This window comes from Parasteatoda tepidariorum, chromosome 4 (assembly GCF_982258835.1).
Source record: "Parasteatoda tepidariorum strain Cologne lab strain chromosome 4, Ptep-v5.0, whole genome shotgun sequence".
NCBI classification, from domain to species: Eukaryota; Metazoa; Arthropoda; class Arachnida; order Araneae; family Theridiidae; genus Parasteatoda; species Parasteatoda tepidariorum.
In genome coordinates this window covers 66,684,278-66,703,745 of record NC_141758.1, presented here as the reverse complement: position 1 = coordinate 66,703,745, position 19,468 = coordinate 66,684,278, and the positions used below count along the sequence as shown (strand labels likewise).

At 27.2% G+C, this 19,468-nt stretch overlaps 1 protein-coding gene across 6 annotated transcripts in view; it reads right to left on the bottom strand.

Annotated features, from left to right (window-relative positions):
• The window catches only part of LOC107436364 (uncharacterized), a 59,466-nt gene that overhangs the window by 15,612 nt on the left and 24,386 nt on the right, over positions 1 to 19,468 (bottom strand). Inside the window, exon 1 of one of the 6 annotated variants that reach the window (XM_043055308.3) lies at positions 17,392 to 17,804. The exons of the other annotated variants lie outside the window; for them this stretch is intronic. The gene's annotated coding sequence lies outside the window, so the exon portion shown is untranslated. Of the gene's footprint in view, positions 1 to 17,391; positions 17,805 to 19,468 lie in introns of those variants that run through there. 6 annotated transcript variants of the gene reach the window in all.

Sequence of the window (19,468 nt, the reverse complement as noted above, 5' to 3'; positions counted from 1 at the left end):
ATGCCACTATCCACATAAATCAATTATTAATCAAAAATTGAATATCAATTACTTTTCTTTATAATGCAATAAAATCTGGCGAGCAGCTATTTAAACGATCAAACACTTCGTTTGTTTATTTGTGGCTTGAAGTTAGGCTCGCAGAAAATGCCGTTCATGGGTTAAATTTAGTAGGAATAACACAACCTGTGACGTAGGCTATAGTATACCCAATTGTTATAATAATTTTTTCTTCTTCTTTCCACGCTCTATTTTTTTTTTTTTTCTTAAGCGAAGACAATAATTTTTGTAGCGATATAGAAATAGAAATTGATACCATAAAAAATTAATTCGTTTTCGTGTTCTTTTCATGTATTTAGCATTTTAGTTCTTTTTTCTTAAGTGTTGTAGCCATATAATATGTAAAATAGGAATTTAATTGCTTTTGAAGGAACGATCACACTTACTTTGGATCTCTTTGGTTTTTCTGTTCTTTATTTTAACAGTTTTTATTAAATGTAATTAGTTATTTTCAGAAAGTTTCAGTTTGCAGGTAAGCACTTAGATTTTATTGAAGTTTCATGATTTGCTTTCATAGTAATTGTTGTTCTAAAGTATTAGTTGACTTCTTAAGAACCCGATTACTGACATAGCAGAACCACCTTCCAAACAACTTTGTATTTTGTCAAAGAAAAAGACATTAAGAGATTCTCAAAGAAGAAGACGGGCCAAAGAAACGTCTGTGGAACGTCAAAGAAGGATGGAACATGACCGAATTTCGACAAGCAATTCTAGAGCCAAGAAGTATCAGAGAAACGTCAAAGAAGATTAGAAGAGGTTTTCAGCTGTTGGCCAATGATGATTTCGAAAGCAACTTTTGTATGCTTTTACAATTTCTGAGGCCTTTAAAAAAAAAAAAAAAGTATCCACCTGATAGTTATATTATAGGTTAGGTTACCATAAGCCTTAGGTTACCATAGCAAAATTACATCTTCAAACATCCTCAAGAGCTACAACACATCTGCAGCAGAACTGGATATGAAGACAAAATTGCAGGACAGGAACACTTAAATTGTCCACTAATCTTCAGATTTCCTGCTATGTTTTAAAAAACTTTAATTGTGAAAACCTTTAGCGTGGCGGACAGCTGGCCGCTTTTGGCGGCTTGTTTAAAATAAAACTATAATCTTTAAAAGGATTGACTGCAATATGATTTTATTAATTCATATTTTTAGCTCGGATTTTTTATTTTCAACAAACAATATGCAAAATTGAAATATAAAATAAAATAAATAAAATAGAAAATTTTAGTTTCAATACTGATTCAACAAGAATTCATTCTGCTAAGGAAAATGGGAAGATAAAGAAACTGTCGCTAACTCCTTTTCATCCGAAAAAAATTTCGGATTTTACTTTTTGAACTACTAGCTTTCACTACTTTTCATGTTGAGAAGTCCAGTTTTTATTCCTCTTCTAGTAAAATTAATTTTAATTCAGATGTTTCTTTTAAAATCCAGCGTTCATCGAAATTCTTAACACTAAATAATAATAATAAAATAAAACAGGAATATTAGGACCGCTAAAAAAACAGGAAAAATAAAGACATATATATATATTTCTTTTAAAAAAAATCAGAAACAGGACAACAACGAAGCCTGCCCAATTTCTTTGTAAACTGATGCTGAAAATGGCGTATTTTTTTAACAGTTAAAATTTTAACTCTTATCTTAGTTATTCAATTAATATGTCCCACACTGTTTTGATAAAAAATGTTTTTACTTTGATTGCAAAATTAAAGCGCTGACCTCAACATATTATTCATTACAGAGAATATGAATGCACTCTTTTTATATTTCAACATTGAAAAAAAATGGTTAGAGCATCTGCTTACGAATAATGTAAAACATACAGATAGCTAATGGATTATGTATTTCTGTGCAGTAGTTGTAAAATGCTTAAAATATGAAAGAACAATGGTTATATATAAAAATAATTGAAACATTTTTTTATGAAAATGAAGAATAAACCAACATTATAACATTATACAATGAAGAACAACCGCTTTATATGTTACATACAGTTATTTTAAGATAATTTTTTTTTAAAAAAAGGTGAATGTAGATTTAGCTGTAGTAACTGAATGCAGACTTAGCTCAGATTTTAACATTAAACTATAGACAACATCAGCTTAAAAGAAGAAATTCAACAAAACAACAAATATTTAAAGACATCTACTAAAATGCATTATTTTAAGAAAGTTTTAAAATTCATTATTTTAAGAAAGTTTTAAGATGCATTACTTTAAGAAAGTTTTAAATAATAAATTTGAATGTAGAGTTGACAAATATTTTAAGATTAAGGAACAACAACTTTAAAAGCTAAATTTATATAATAAAAGCTATTTTAAAAAAATGCGATTGAAGAATTTGTCAATATTTTAACACTAAACATCAGGTAATATCAACTTTTAGAAAATGATTTCATGCAGCAGAATCTCTATACCCATAATGTTAAAAAAAATACAATTTTCTAAAAATTGGCAACACACACGAGCTGGACGAGCTGGAAATTTTTCCGAGAAATAAGATTATTTTATCAAAAATTTAACAATAGCTTTTTTTTCTTTTTAAAGAATAAATAGCGTTCAAGCCAGTATGGCGAAAATTGTCGCCAAATTTTCTACAAATGTCGTTAAATCATACGCATGGGCGACAAATTTGTAAAATATATGTAATAGATTATTTCACAAATATATATTTTAAATAATATGTAATATTATTTCCCAAATTTGAATTATGTTTGGAATTTACAAAATAGTTTTTTGCATCGAATTCCATTTATTTAAAAATAATATTGCACTAATTTTATTTTTCTACACGTGGATAGGACTTGAAATGTCTATAATTCAAATGAGTGGTATTCAGAAGGACTAACTGAAAGTGTATGATGCAAAAAATTTTAAATTTAAATGTTGATATCTCAAATTTGCATTTTGTACTGTGCTCCCTCCGCACTCAAGTACTGACAGTATAAATGCTTATCAATAAAATAATTTTTTTTCTCTCTTTTAGAAAAGACTTTTTTTTTTAATTTTATCATTTTTGGATAATTAATTTTTTTAGTTCTTATTTTCTCTGTTTTCATCATTTATTTGGTGTCAACATTTTAATCTCTATGTTGAATCTATTTACTAATATTAATTTATCTTTTTTTTCAATTATTTATTAATGAATACTAATCTTTAATCATTATGGGTAAATGAACCTAATTAGCTTTATGGTGTTATCGATGTCAATTAATAACTTTGTAGCGCAACATAACATGAATATATTAAGTTCGATTAGTTTTTTCCACGTTTGTCTACCATATTAAGTTTTTAGACAACTAAATGAATACTTAGGTGGTCCTATTGAAACACTAAATTTTCATTGCTGGTGAATCCTATTGATTGGGATATTTTTAAGGGAAAAAAAAACAATTTTGTAAATAAATTTCTTTTCAAATAAGTATATGGCCAAAAATTAATGTAAATAATTTAAAAAATATGCATAACAAAATTAAGGTATATTAGAGCAGTAGCTTTAGAAAAATTTTTCCTTTTCTATTGAAATTAGCAGTTTTGAGAAAACGCCCACTAAAGGAACTATTAATATTAACGAGCGGCACAAAGTGTTTTTGAAAAAGCCTAAAACTACTTCGAATGCAACTAGACTTTAAAGCAATTTTTAGATCTTTATCCAAAAGTAAAAATTAAAGCACGTAATTTATGATTAAAAAAATATATATGAAATGAACCCTTTGAGGAGAAATTAATCTATACATAATAATAAAAGCGGCTGTGTGTGTGTGTGTCTGTCTGTCTGTAATCACAATATATCGCCCCAGAAGCCTCGCCAAGGCACGAAACTCGGCACATAATTGTGTTTTGACATAATGAAGAAGTATTTTTTTTCTTTTTCAAAAATTTTGATTAGTTATTTAGTTATCAGTCATTTTGTAAGTCTATGCTTTTCGTCTGCTTTTTCGTCTTCAAAGAGCCATATTCAAAAAACTATTAAAAAATGCATATACTTTTCCCCACTCTTATAAATGTATGCTAATGCGAACCTTACAATTGAAATATTAATTTTCGACAACTTAAACCAATAATATACGAAGGAATTAATAATTTAATTGTAAGGTTCGCATTTGTTTACATTTATCAAAGTGGAGAAAAGTTTAACTTTTGTATTAAAAATGTGGCAACACATTCCATACGTAAATAGAACGCTTTGCTTTGATTTATTTGTCGATGTTCATAATTGTTATTATAAGTTTTTCTTCTTCTTTCCACGCTCTATTTTTTTTTCTTAAGCGAAGACGATAATTTTTGTAGCAATGTAGAAATAGAAATTGATACCATAAAAAATTATATAGAAATAGAAATTGATATCATAAAAAATTAATTCGTTTTTGGGGTAGACTATATTTGAGGGTGCCCCCGCCAAGTTGTGATCGAGGTTGATCGCCAAGCTGGGCGATGTTGAAAACCAATCGTTATTCTGATTGGTTTAGATTTTAATCGTGATTCTGATTGGTTAAGAATTTAGCGTTGTTTTTAAATGTAATTTCAGAGATCCGTTAGTTCTACTTTGGATACTGGCTGGTAAGGTTACTTTTGCTTCTGGTACTAAAAATGAATACTGTCAATAAGACAAATCTTAAGTTTCTGTACGATTTGAATAACAAAGGAAAAAAAGTAGTGATTGACTGGTGTATGAATGAAGGTTTAATTAGTAATAGATATAAATGTCCTGTTTGTGGGAAAGATGTCTCTGGTTGAACGTAAAGATTGATCAGATGGATTTGAATGGGTCGTGTGAAAGGTTCAAATGCTCCCAACATAAAAAGATCTATTAGAAAGGGATCGTAGTTTAGACAGTACCTAACTGCAATTAGAGAATTCTGTGCACCAAAATCTGAAGATATTCAAGCTTAATGAAGAAGTGAGTTATTTTTCTCTTTTTCTTTCTGTGCTTACTCCATTAATTTTTGTTTCGATTCAAAATGCATTATAGTGGGTTTATTAATTTTGATTCTATTCTGTTCACTGCAATTTTAAAAAGCTTTGCTTGAATTTTCAATTGTTTCATTGAAATATCACTATGTTTTGGCCGCTATTCCTGTTACCACGGAGTTCTGGCAACCAAGTAAGACGCCAAACATAAGTCGCCGATTTCGCCAAGGGGCACCCTCAAGTATATTTTCCCCCGTTTTTGTGTTCTTTTCATGTATTTAGCATTTTAGTTTTTTTTCTTGAGCGTTGTAGCCATATAATATATAAAATAGGAATTTAATTGTTTTTGAAGGAACGATCACACTTACCTTGGATCTCTTTGGTTTTTCTATTCTTTATTTTAACAGTTTTTATTAAATGTAATTAGTTATTTCAGAAAGTTTCAGTTTGCAGGTAAGCACTTAGATTTTAATACTGAAGCTTCATGATTTGCTTTCATAGTATGTTCTAAAGTATTCGTTGACTTCTTAAAAACCCGATTACTGACATGACATGGCAGAATCGCCTTCCAAAAAACTTTGTATTTTGTCAAAGAAAAGGATATTAAGAGATTCTCAAAGAAGAAGAAGGGCCCAAGAAACATCTGTGGAACGTCGAAGAAGGATGGAACATGACCGAATTTCGACAAGCAATTCTAGAGCCCAAGAAGTATCAGAGAAACGTCAAAGATTAGAAGAGGTTTTCACCTAATGATGATTTCGAAAGCAACTTTTGTATTATGCTTTTACAATTTCTGAGGCCTTTTTAAAAAAAAATTTAAAAAAATCAAGTCTCCACCTGATATTTATATTATAGGTTAGATTACCATAGGCCTTAGGTTACCATAGGCCTTATGTTACCATACCAAAGTTACATCTTCAAACATCCTCAAGAGCTATAACACATCTGCAACAGAACTGGATATGAAATTGCAGGACAGGAACACTTTAATTGTCCACTAATTTTCAGATTTCCTGCTATGTTTTAAAAAGCTTTATTTGTGAAAACCGTTAGCGTGGCGGACAGCTGGCCGCCTTTAGCGGCTAGTATAATATAAAAACTATATTAAGGTATTTCATAATAAATTATATTATATAAAAATATTTTCTATAAAATATATGTCGATGTAGAGTTAGCCTATACGTTAAAACGAAGCATTAAGGAACAAGGATTAAGCCTTAAATTAGAAATAGACGACACGGAACTTTTGGAGCCCGCTGCATATTTTTTCAACGTTTGAGAAGTTAATCATTTAACTCTTATCACTAGTTAATTGTTTGACTGTTTGTTTTTCGATTGATTCAATTCATAATTTTCAGGTGACGTCATTATTTTTTTTATTTTATAATGATTCCTTTATCAGTATTTTAAATAATTACAATAAAAAAGAGAGTTAAAATCTGAAAGATTAATAAAATGTAATTCACGTTTTTTCAAACTTAGGAAACATTCCTAATGAATGCGGTTTGATCGTTCTACTTTAAACACAACAATCAGATTCCCAAGTTCTAAATGTATATTTTATATAAACTTTTATTTTGATGGGAGGGAAAAGACAAAAAATATTGTCTTTGCTAAGTTGGAAAATATTTTTATAAGTTTACTTTCTAAACATTTGAATTCCATACAAAATGGTTGATTTATAACAAAAAAAGAAGGAAAAAATATCTCCACTCTTCTCTTAAGATGAAAACCTCTTACACTTTTCAGTTTGTTTTCGAACGGCATCGTCGAAACAGTTTGGAGCGAACTCCTAAAGCGCCGTGTCATGGACATGACCCATTAAAGTAATAATAAAGTCCATTATTTTAAGATATGTCTCATAATGTAGCTTGCCTGTGCTATTGAGCAAAGTTCCAATGAAAAGATTGAATACAACACTATGCTGCATATAGTTTTCCTGCCATCATCCTCATAGATGAAGAGAGTAGCAACAGAAACCTGTCTCACAACATAATCAGGAGGAAGGAAGACATTTTCACAGCCGGGAGTTTCTCGGCTTGTTGATGACGTCACTATGCCACGACGCTCTTTACGTCTTATCTCCTACCGACGGACGAAGCAGAACTTCTTCACAGGAGTTTTTTGCTTTATCATAATTTCGTTATAAATTGCCAACCTTCGCGTCTAAGCTTTTAGGATCTTTTTCTCGCTATTATATTTTCTCGTGGTCTATTTTCTATTATATTTTCTCGTGGTTCGTTCGTCAAATTATTATTATTAGCTTTAAGGATCCTTTTCCCGCTATCATATTTTCTCTTCTAAGTTTTAAGGATCCTTTTCCCGCTATTATATTTTCTAGTCTAAGCTTTAAGGATCCTTTTCCCGCTATTATATTTTTTCGTCTAAGTCTTATTTCCAAGGGAGTTATTTTCATTTTCTAACTGTGTAATACTTGAAAGAAGCAGAAAATATAAAATTACCTTCTCCTGTGACGCTAATGTCATAAAATAAACTTCGATTTGTACTTAAGAAAAAAATTAACCCCGAATGCTAGGAAAGTATTGATATTATTACTGAATAAATGTTTAATTAAAACGTTTATTCGCGTTATTATTATTATTATTATTATTATTCATTTGTTATATATTTATTGTATGGAAATTGGGCAAAACAAATACAGGAAACCAATGTCTCCCACGCACATATACATGTTATTTACAAGCAGGAACCGATCAAGACAAATTCCGGCCCAAGGGCCATTTTTGAAATTAAATTACTCAAGAGTAGTCCTAACAATAAAAAAGAATCTATTGATCTGCATGTTTCAAGAGAAACATTATACGAAATTTTGAAAGCAGACAAATGAAGATAATTTTTTTGAGATAAAGTTTACGTATCTATAAATTAAAGCAAAATATAAAACAACAAAACAATGTTATGTCAAAATAAAAATAGTTTGATGATCACAAACAATTGAAATCAGTGATTTTTGCTAAAAGTCACTGATTAGCTGAATTATTTTTTATTGTAAGCTGTAAGTATTTTTATTTAGTACTTAAACCAACACAAAACTAGTCCACCTTTCATTAGACTCTTTACTGATTTTTGAGGCCCCTCAGAAATTGTGGGCCCAAAGCCCATGCCTATTGGGCTTAGGCGATAATCAGGGCCCTGCTTACAAGAAGTTAAAGCTCAGTTTTTCAATAGTTACAATAATTTTCTGAGCTTAATTTTAATAGTTCAGTCAAAAGCTGTAAAACGTTCAAGTGTAATCAATTAAATTTGTGATAAATTTATATTTAATTTTACTCATGAATTTTTGTTCACGTGGTTATAAATATTTGAGTAAATACTTTTAATGAGATCATAGACTTTTCTCATTTTGACCTATGCCATTAAACATAGCCATTTTCAACATAAATTTTAAGAAACCAGAAATGGTATCGAATCTTAATAAAGCGATAATTACATTGATCAATCTATTTTTACATAGAATTTAATTACTGGGGTCTTGAGAATAAGTTTGTTTCTGATAATTTAAATTTATCGCGATAAAGAATTTTCAAAAATTCTTAAAAATTCCCTACCCTAAACGAGAAAAAAATATTAAAAGTTTTTGCACGATTTCTATGTATTAATGACGAATTTATTATTTGTAAGTCCCTATTTTGTAATCATAGTTTACAATTTGTAGTTACAATTATTCATAGTTTACAATAGTCAAACAATTTTCAAATTGTTTGACTATTTTCGCAACATTCATAAAAAAAGTAAATAAATCAATAAAAAAATCAATCTTATTTTCAAATCAAATTTAGGAGTGTACGAATGGAGATTTTACTCATCGTAAGCTTTCGGCCAAAAACAATTACTTAAGCTATGCATGCATTTTTTTTAAAAATATATTTATCGATTTTCTCTTCTTTTCTTTCAACTGATGTTTAAGAAAGTGCATTTAAAATAAAATACAAATTTTTTTAGTTTGGTATTCGCACGCAAATCAAAACGAAAATTTTTACGAAATTTCATTAAAATTTAAAATAATAATAATTTTTTGCACATTGTGCAAACATATAAAATTACGTACAAAAAAGCTGTCATTATAATAATTATTATCATTAGAAAATTGCCCCTTCTAAAAATTATAATATAACAAAGAATTAGTAATGAAAAATAGAAAAAAAAAATAATTTATACTTTTTCAACAATACCAAACATAAGAACACACTACTATAAATTTAAAAAGAATATTTAAGCAACAATCAATCGCGATCCCCAAGATACAGGCACTTCCCCTCAAGACTCTCAGGGCAATACGATTCCGTTATTCACTATAGACAGAAGGTCACCTGAAGGTCAAAATAAAACTCAGGTAGACATTAAAGAGGACCCCTTTCTCCTGTCGACCCCGTTTCAACTTTGATGTAAATGAAAAATGAAGCTCCTATTGAGCAACTTCTCCGTAAGTCTCCAAATAAGTAAAGGAAAATAACTTTTTTTTTTTTATCGAATAAACAATGTGCAGAAAATGTTATATATTTACATGTTTTCTAATAAATATAATTACATGCAAGACATGAAGCCAATATAGTTTGGAAAATATTCGTATGCGTGCACGAGGAATGGAAAGAAAAAGACTTCTCATTTCGAGCTATTTTCAGAATGATGAAATTTATGACACAAATGACATCCTTTTACGAATAAAATTATTAGTTATTAAAAAAAAATTTGCTATTTCAACAAATTACTAGAAAAAAAAATTTAAAATTTTTGAAGTAAAACTACAAAATTTTTGTTTGGAAAATCTAATTTATAGAATTAAACAAACACTGATATCTTATCACAAAAGTTTTTATAAGTCTATTTATCTATTTATTTTTTCAAGATAAAAAGGTTTGATGTTTTTAGATTAGTCAATTCAAAGCATTTTAGTAACTGACAATATGCAATACTTGCTGATATAGAGGAAAGAGTGGTAACATAATCCATTATCTTTCTTTGTCTATATTTTCCTCCTGCCCATAAATCAACATTATGAGTATAATAAGAAATTAATTACAGTAGTTTAGATTTCTATTTTATGCACACAACAAAATAAAAATTAAGACCATATCATTACATTATAGCTTAAAATAAAACCAAAATTAACATGAATATATAATGAAATTGAATGAATATTTATCATAGGTTGCATTAAAGGGAAATTTAATTCCCGGAAGTTGTTTTGATTAATCTATACCAGCGATAGTGTCACCTCACATAAGAAATCGTTCGAAATATGTACTAATGGAAAAAAATTAATGTTTACTGAAAAGGGATATGAAGAATTAAGAAAAGTTTCGTTAAATTTTGCCATTTCTACAATTGCTAGCTAGCACTTAAAAACATTTTTTGAAAAAATTATGAAATTATATGAAAAATTTAACGTTATTAAGATTAAGAGATTAAAATTTAACAATTGTTATCATGATAGGTTAGGGATTTTTTAATATTATTAAGATTAAGAGATTAAAGTTTAACAATTGTTATCATGATAGGTTAGGGATTTTTTAATGTTATTAAGATTTAGAGATTAAAATTTAACAATTGTTATCATGACAGGTATGGGATTTTTTCTGACAGAAATCTTTTTCTCGCAGGATGCTGGAAGAAACTGGAGTAATAAAAACATAAGAAACTGATAAAAGGGAAAAAAACTAAAAATGACGAATGTTGTATAGCAATAAGAGTAATTTAAATATGAAAGAATTAAATTTATATCCAATTTATTTAATTTTTATAAACAGTTTTAAAATTTATGCAAGCTATTATAATAATTCAATTTTAAATAGGATTTGCTTCATCCTAAATCTTAAAATAAATATGTAGACCTATCTAGATAAATTAAGGATGTTATTTTTAGTTTATAGAAATCTCTGATGGAAAATAAATTAACCAGAGTTAATAATTACGAACAGATAGAATAAATTCTTAAGTTTATTTCATAAATTAGTGTTAAAAAATTATTTTGTGTTTATGTAAAACTGAAATCTACATTAAAAATACCTTCATCTTATTACATAAGAATTTCATTTTAATATTCATACTGCAAAGCATTTAATAGTGAAAATTAATACTTAATTTTTAATTGTGACTGCTACGTGATTTCTAATGTAGTCACGGTGTGTGATCCGCTAATTGAATTTTATTTCTAAAATTTGATTATAATATTTAAGTAGTTCATTTTATAATTATAAAATTGAATTTTATTTTACTACTTAACGTTAAACAAACTGCATTTATTTTAATATTTTAAGAAATTCGATAAATTTAATTTTTTTTTAATTGTTACTTTTATATTTTCACTTTATTTGAAAAGAATGAAGATTATTTTTGAATTAGGACTGAGAATACATAAATTAAATAACAAATTTATAAAATATATAATTGCAAATTTAAAAAATTTAGCTAAAAGGAAAAAAAAAATGTTTGAAATTAACCATATATTTTTTTAATTTTCATGGAGAAAAAATGGTTAATTTAAACACACTAAAAAATGTGTGGCACAAAACCCTCTCCCCCGTTAAAAAAAATAAAGCTAAGATAAAAAAAAAAAAAAATGTGGTAAGGATCAATCTTAAAAACTTGTTTCAAAGGCTAAATTCATTGTTTCTGTATTTTCACCGAATAGACTTTTTATTGAGAAAGAGAGGTATTTAAAAAAAAAAAAAAAAAAAAAAAAAAAAAAAAAAAAAAAAAGAAAGAGAGGTATTTAAAAAAAAAAAAAAAAAAAAAAAAAAAAAAAAAAAAAAAAGAGTTTAGAAAAATAATTTCTTTGAATTCGATATTCAAAATAAAGATTTGTAATAAAACATTGCTTTTAATCACAACGTTAAATATACCAGTTTCAATTATTATCAGTTATTAAAATTAAGCTTGAATCCCAAACGATGAACATCACACTTTTATCAAAGTTATAGCACACAAATTAAGAACAAAACATTTCAATAGAACTCTTTCGTATTGTTTTGAATAATACATTGCTATGTTTAAGGATCTATTCTTACTTGGTTTGTAGAGTTAAGTGTGTGTTGTTTTTATTTCTTTGTAATATTTTCCTACTTAGGATAGCCACAAACACTCAGAAGAAAATTCTCCGACTTTTATCCAATTATTTCAGAAGGATTTTATCAAATTTCCCAGACTTAGTAAATGGTGGCTTAAATTCTATAATAAATTTTTCAGTCATGCCTTTTTCTTATGAAATATATTAACAAACAAACTTATAAAATATGCTATAAAAAACTATTAGAGTAGAAAATATGTTACTAAAAAATTATTACAAGACCAACTTTTTGGAAAAAATATTTTATAATTTAAAAATAGTATTTTATATTTATAAAAAGAAGATTCGAACTTTTAGGTAACTAAAAAAATCGGACTTTTGGATTTTTTTATTAGGTTCCTTGATATCCGGGTTTAATAAAAATCCTGATCCAGATTTAATAATATAATCCTGCTTTAATAAAAATACTCATTTTTCCAGATTGATAAAAATTCTGTTCTCTCTGATACATGGAAAAATTAACTATCGCCATCAATCAAAGGACGGCTAACTATAACAGGTGGCGGTTAAAAAAATGTCAGCCAAACATCACTCAATTGCCATGTACATTTCATAATTTTTTTTTTCATTTTAGAATTATTATGAATGTTTTATTAAATTCTGAAAATTACTCCACGCTTTTTAAATTTTTCTCCATTTTAGGAATCAGAAGTCTGTTTAGAAGAAATTTGGGTCCGTTAACGAACCCTTCACAAAATATCTTTTCATAAAAACGGACCCTTCACAAAATAATTTATCTTTCAATCGGACCCTTCACAGATTTGTTTAGCTTCATTATTGTTTTGTTAATCTAATAAACCCTTCCGGGGGGGGGGGGAGAAAGACAGTTCGAGACAAACTAAGTTTCCCTAAGTTTAAATTCCAAATGTGGTATTCTAAGAAAATATTTCTACTTTTACAAACATCGTGTGCGCATTCATATAAATATTAAATCATAATTTTTTTGTAAATAAATAATTGATCATTTTATATTTATTCATAAAATTAATTAAAAGAATATTATGTAAATAAAAATTAATTTCTGGCAATTTTTTATAAAAAAAATATTATAAATTTAAGAATTGTTTAAGTTCACTTAATGCGTAACACATCAAAAGTGATACATTACTAAGTTGTGTTATTTAAAATATGTCAATTGAAATTAGTAAAAATGTGAGTGATTTTGTTTCCATTATTCGTCCGAAATTAATATTCTGTGTTGAGGAGTAGGGGAGAGTCGGGTAGCACCGCCCAGCGGGTACCCCCGCCCACTGTCAATTTCATATGTATAGAATATTTTTTCAAGTCAATGGGCCATCGGACATTAATTGTTATATTAAAAAAAGATTATTTTCAAAGTTTCAAGTATTTATGCAGCTGGTAACATGGTAAACAATAGTTTTGAAAATATGTTGAATACAGTAGTCATGAAATTAAGAAAAATTGGTTGAATGTTTCGATTAAACTTCATTTTAACACTAAAGAAATAATTTTTTCTATACATACAGCATTAAAGTATGTAGTCTTAAGTTTAATTTGCACAAAGAAAGAAGTTTGTATGTAAAAAATTGTTCGAGTAATTACAAATTTACAAAAAAATTGGATTTCGGGTAGCACCGCTCACATGAATGTCGGGTATCACCGCCCAATTTTATTTCGTCGATAAATGTACGGTTGCAAAGATTATTATTTTATTGCTTCAAATTTGAATGTTATATGCATTTTTAACAACAAATATATGTTTTAATATTATATGAAACATAAATTTATATATTTAAAAATGAAAAATTAAGCATTTTTAAAATGTAATTGATACATCCAAATTAAATTTAATATCAAGAAATCATAAATATCATGATAAGCTATTTGCTTACTTATTTATTTTCACTTATTTGTGATCGAATCCATCTACAGAAACATTTGAATGCAATCAAAATACAAAGTGAATTTGTAATTTTATAAGAAGTATTTTATATTAAGTTTATAAGAAGAGATCAACCAAATAAGTTTATATTGAAAAACAACTATAGTTATTAATTATTGTTACTTAAATTAAATTATTTTCGTTAAATATTTAATATAAATATATATTAATATTATAATATATTAATATACATTAATAATGATAAAAAGTATGACATTTGTCGTTATTAAATGATAGAATTCACTAAAAGTATATAAATATGTAATAAATAAAATAATTTTGTGATAAAAATGATAAATGAGGTTTATCTATTGTCAATACATTGGTCATTCTCATTTACACCTGAAAAAATAGCCAAAAAACACAATTTTTGTAACTGGGCGGGGCTACCCGACACATTTTGAAAAGAGCTGAAAAACATGTTTTTTTAAATTTCTATTTTTTTAAGTTTAACTATTCTTTTTTTGGTTTATTCTTTTTGCATTATTTAATTAGATGATAAAACAATAGAAACATACAAAAATGTTGATTATTACTCAGTATTATACAGAAATATAAGCAATACTCCTTAAGTGAGCGGGGCTACCCGACTCTCCCCTATAGGCTGAATACCAAATATTTGTATGTTGCATCTCCAATTTAGTATTAGCAATTGTTAGGCAGAATCTTGAATCCATTTACAATTAAAAAACTTCTTGAAAAGGTTTTCAGCAATTTTTGCAATATCAGGACCGTATTTCCACAAATTCACAAAATTAAAAATGCCTGCCCGCTGCCAGTAGCAAAATTTTTTACTTTTGTCTTAAGCTCCCTAATTTCTCTCTGTTCCGTGCCCTCGATCACCCCTCCCTCTGACAATGTTTCATCACATCTGAGGAAATCCAGCGCGTGGTTGCGTTACACGCCTACACATTATTCAAAAGCAATCAACTTTTATAATCATTAAAATGAAAGATGATTTTACAAGGTATCAGGTAAAGTTCTGGGTAAAATTTCCCTGCCTTTACCATTTTTTCCAGAATTTTATGTAAAAAATTCCAAAACTACTTGCTTTACAATTTTATTTTTGAAATTTACTAATTAGTTAAACATTAAAATATATTTAACTTTAAAAGCATATATGTTTAAACAATATTAAACGTTGCCTTACACTTTCATTAGAAATAAAAATTAAAATATAAACAATCGATTTACTGTAAATAAAATCGAATGAGATTTAAGATATCTATCGCAAAATAAATTATATATGTTTAAACAGTATTAAACGTTACCTCATACTTTTCACAGAAATTCGAAATTTCGGGAACTTAACCAGATCCCTAAAATCACAATTTTATTTTTTTAAATTACAATTCAAACAAGAGACAAATCTCGTTTAAAAAGTATTCCTTCGTAAAAAATATTTACTCGTTTTAAAAATATTCCTTCAAATGAAAAGTAACAGTGAAATCTAGTTAGTCAAAAATATTAGACAAGTGGTATTTAAAAAACTTCTAACAATTCAACGATAAGTTATCTTCTAGCATTTTTCAAAAAAAAAAAAAAAAAAAATGGACTAACTAAATATATTTATTCATAAATACACATTAATTTAAATTATTCTTTTAAAAAATAAATATTTAGTGGCAAACTTTTTTTTTCATAAAACAGAAAAAGCAAGTTAACTATTATAGAAAAATAAAAGCTAGATATTTTGATCTTAAATTCGGATATGATTAAATATATCTATATTGTACAAGATTTTAAAGCTGTCTTTAAATGACAAGGGATTGATGAAAATCTTTAGACAAGAACTTAACAACTATTGCGTTCTCATGAAATGTTGAAATGTTCTTCAAAAAATATTGGAAGTAGTTAACTAGTTTTGAGAACTTAAAACTTTCTTTTATTAACTAAAATTTTACAGAGCAAGAGTCTTTAATCCAAAAAATTTATTGATTATCATATTCCATTAAAAAGTATGACAAATGAAGAAACGGAAAGCGATTTCGAATGAACACTATTCAGAGAATCATTTCCTTAAAATATTGTGTTATTTTCTTTCACTGTAAACTACTTAATTTTTAAATTATTTTACAGTAGTTTGAAAGTCATGCAAAATTTGAAAGATAAATTTAGCTTATGTTTAATAGTGAAAGAAGATAGATATTTTTAAAATTAACGAAGAATAAATTAAAATATCACTTAACAGAAATTTAAAGTAGTGAAGTTTAAAACAGCGATATAAAAATAAATCAACAGGCAACGAAAAGTTACACTCTCTGTTTTCTGTGCAGTGAAAAAATAAATAAGTATATAAATATTGCACGAATATTTTATCAAAAAAGGATATTATATTCAAAAGACCACAGTTAGAAAAAAAACAATTATGCGATTACGTTTAAAAACTGTTATTAGAATCATTCATTTAAAAAATTGTGTTATTTTCCTTAGTTCAGATAATTTTACAACAATAATTTGAAAGTTAATTTTAACGCATTCTTAATAGAAAATGTAAAAGAACGTTAATGCAAATTAAAGTAAATAAATAAATAAAATTTAAGCTAATAAGATATAAATAAATCAGAGAAGAGTATTTTTTTAGACAGTAGAAAAACAAACATTCATTTAAATGTTATTGGGAAGAATGTTTATTCAAAAAGAGTATTGATGCAAAAGTGATTGATGAGAAAGTGCATTGAAGCATCTTACAAAAGATGGCCAAAAAAAAAAGGAAAACGATTTTAACTAAATGTTATTTACAGAATCGTTTGCTTAAAAAAAAAGATCTTTTTCCAAAATATATAATTTCAAATTATTTTAAAGAAAGTTGACAATAATACATTTTTAATAGAAAATGAGGAAGCAAAATTTTAAAATGAGAAAAATAATTTTAAATTTAAAATTGCAAAAACAAGAAAAAATAAAATTTAAAAAAATTTTAATATCATTGCAAGAGACTTTTTCATCAGAATTGCTATATCATGTTTATTTCAAAAGTTAATACCAGAAAACATTTTCGACTGAACGTTGTTTTTCGATTTGTTTACTTTAAAGAAATATGTCTTTTTCTGCTTTAAACTGCAAAATTTTAAATCATTTTACACCAATAGCATGGAAACTGTGCAAAATTTGGAAAGCAACTTAAACATATTTTTAATAGAAAATGTGCACGCAAAGTTCTGAATTTCTTTTAAAATAATCTTAAATTTAAACTTGCAAAACACCAGAAGGTAATTTAAACAAATAAAACAAAAAGAAATCAATGGGCAACAAAGAGTTAATATTTTTCCAGGCAGTCGACAAAAAGAAGAAAGACATCCATTTTTTTAAGAAATTACAGATTTTCTCCACGCGCGTTTAAGATACAACACTTGTGCGCAGAATATTAACACAGGCTAAGACAAAAACAACTAAGATAAACACAAAAAAAGACAAACGTCCTACACGTCATAAAACTTAGAGTCTCCATTTTGAAGATATCCTTCTCCAACTTTAGCAGTCCACGAGAAGACTTTTTCCCCAAAAATTAGCAACACCGATTTGCTCTATTTCAGGCAGGCAATCGTTCTCGATATCGGTAGTAGAGAAATCGACGTCACCACTTGCTGTCCCCCCTTCTCTCTCCGCCTCTCAAAAGTTAGGAAGCGTGCACCCATACATACCCTCCTCCGTTCGCCACTGCTTTTATCAATTTGAGCACAAACAAGGCCACGAACTGCGTGTAAGAGCTGAGTTTCTCGGCGGAGCGTAGAAACAGGTTTTTTCCTTTTTGTCCAACTCAATGAAGGAGGATTGGAAAAAACGGCTTTGGAGAGAAAGAACTATCTTTTCTAACGCTTTCCTTCTAATCTTCCTTAGTATGTACTAAGCTTTTTGGAAAAACAGCGTCGACATACCAGGCTTGTGAATCGACTGAGCTGCTACTTAGAAAAACTAAGAATGTGAAAAATTCACCAAAAGAAGGACAATCTAAACTCGATGTTATTTATATAAAACTAAAGATTTAATATGTGTGGTACAAAATAGAACTAGTATCGAGCTCTAAATAATAATTAGCAGCAACTCTTAATATTTGGATATAAATTCCTCATTTCCTTCCAAGAGATAGATCAAATCTAAACTCATTAAAAGTTATTTATGTAAAACTAAAAGTTTATTAAGTGTGATACAAAATAGAATTAGTATAAAACACTGAACAATAATAGTAGCAACTCTAAATAATATTTCAATGTAAATTCCTCATTTTCTTCCAAAAGATAAACCAAATCTAAATTCAAATAAAGTTATTTATGTAAAACTAAAGGTTTAATCAATGTGATATAAAATTTGTTATATATTTTCTATTAGCAATAGAACCCAGCTCTAAATAATAACTGTAGCAACTCTTAATATTTATGATATAAATTCCTCATTTCCTTCCAAGAGATAAATCAAATCTAAACTCATTAAAAGTTATTTATGTAAAACTAAAAGTTTATCAAGTGTGATACAAAATAGAATTAGTACCGAACTCTGAACAATAATAGTAGCACAACTCTAAATAATATTTTAATGTAAATTCCTCATTTTCCTCCAAAAGATAAACCAAATCTTCATTCAAATAAAGTTATTTGCGTAAAAATAAAAGTTTATTCTGTGTGATATAATATAGAATTACATATTTTCTTTTAGCAATAGTATCCAGCTCTGAGCGATAACAGTGGCAAATCTTAATATTTGGATATAAATTCCAAATTTCCTTCCAGAACAAAAATCAAATCTTAACTCACTAAAAGTTATTTATGTAAAACTAAAGGTTTAATCAATAGGATATAAAATGGGTTATATATTTTCTATTAACAATAGTATGCAGCTCTAAATGATAACAATAGCACTCTTAATATTTATGATACAAATTCCTCATTTTATTGCGAGAGATCAAAACTAAACTCACTAAAAGTTATTTATGTAAAACAAAAAAGTTTATCAAGTGTGATACAAAATAGAATTAGTACCGAACTCTGAACAATAATAGTAGCAACTCTAAATAATATTTTAATGTAAATTCCTCATTTTCCACCAAAAGATAAACCAAATCTTCATTCAAATAAAGTTATTTGCGTAAAAATAAAAGTTTATTCTGTGTGATATAATATAGAATTACATATTTTCTTTTAGCAATAGTATCCAGCTCTGAGCGATAACAGTGGCAAATCTTAATATTTGGATATAAATTCCAAATTTCCTTCCAGAACAAAAATCAAATCTTAACTCACTAAAAGTTATTTATGTAAAACTAAAGGTTTAATCAATAGGATATAAAATGGGTTATATATTTTCTATTAACAATAGTATGCAGCTCTAAATGATAACAATAGCAACTCTTAATATTTATGATACAAATTCCTCATTTTATTGCGAGAGATCAAAACTAAACTCACTAAAAGTTATTTATGTAAAACAAAAAAGTTTATCAAGTGTGATACAAAATAGAATTAGTACCGAACTCTGAACAATAATAGTAGCAACTCTAAATAATATT